Genomic DNA, 1,159 nt, shown 5'->3' with positions numbered 1-1,159 from the left:
TAAATTATATATCATTTTTATCTCATATATATATATATATATATATATATATATATATATATGTATGGTTGGGTTCATGTAAGACCACTTTTTTATACTTGAAATTTATAATAAAACGCTGTGAAGGTAAAAAAAGCCGAACATTCACAACAAAAATATTGTGAAAGTTACTTCACAGTATTTTGATGTGAAATTTCAAGTATAAAAAAGTGGTTTCACAGGTCTCATGAAAACAAACTGGTTTATGTGATCTCACGTCTATGTATATATATGTAAGAGACTAATCAAATGAGAACTGTTTTGTGTGTGGTAACCGTGAGATCCAATCTCAACCACAAATCAAAGGTTAAATTAGGAAATTAATAATTTTGATAATCTTAACTTAAAATATTAATTAAGGACATTTTAGATATTTTATAAATATCCTCTCTCATCTCTCATCTTTTCTCTCTTCGACGAATCTTATTCCGATGAACATTATGTGAACACAAAATACACGATCTGATACCTACAAACAATATTCGCTGTGATACCCATATATACATACAAGATGCACAATGTAACACAATGACAATAACGAAAATGCACACTATGATAAATTTCATAAAACAAAGAAAATACATTATGATAGAGGTGGAACATTGTGAACGTTATCACTATGATACACTTTGATTCACAATGTTTTTAAAATATGATGTATATTTGGTAATTGATATACTAGGTAATTAATTTTAATTAAATATTTTCTTTTAAAATGTTTAATTAAATATTGTGATTAGTTGTAAAAAATAGAATTTAATATATTACTTTTTTAGTTTATTTAAAAAATATCCTTAAATATCTCAAATGAATAGTTCATATTAAATCTCATAGTTACCACAAATTAATTAGTTGTTTATATATATATATATATATATATATATATAGGGCCAAGATTAAATGTTAACCAAAGTTTTTGTGTTAACTTTGTTAACCGATCTTGGTCATTCAATCTTTTAATAAACGATTGTGATTAATCATGATAAAAACTTATTTTTTAAAATTTAAAATTTTATAAAGATAAGTGAACAAAGTTGAAAAAGGTATTTAAGTAAAAAAAAAAATTTATGTAACTCCCATATAATTAATTGGGAGTTACAAAATCAAAAAAAAATTATGA

This window comes from Cynara cardunculus (genome assembly GCF_001531365.2).
Source record: "Cynara cardunculus var. scolymus isolate 2C chromosome LG 14, CcrdV1, whole genome shotgun sequence".
Taxonomy (NCBI): Eukaryota; Viridiplantae; Streptophyta; class Magnoliopsida; order Asterales; family Asteraceae; genus Cynara; species Cynara cardunculus.
The sequence above is the reverse complement of the archived record's forward strand: the minus strand, read 5'-3'. Positions refer to the sequence as shown.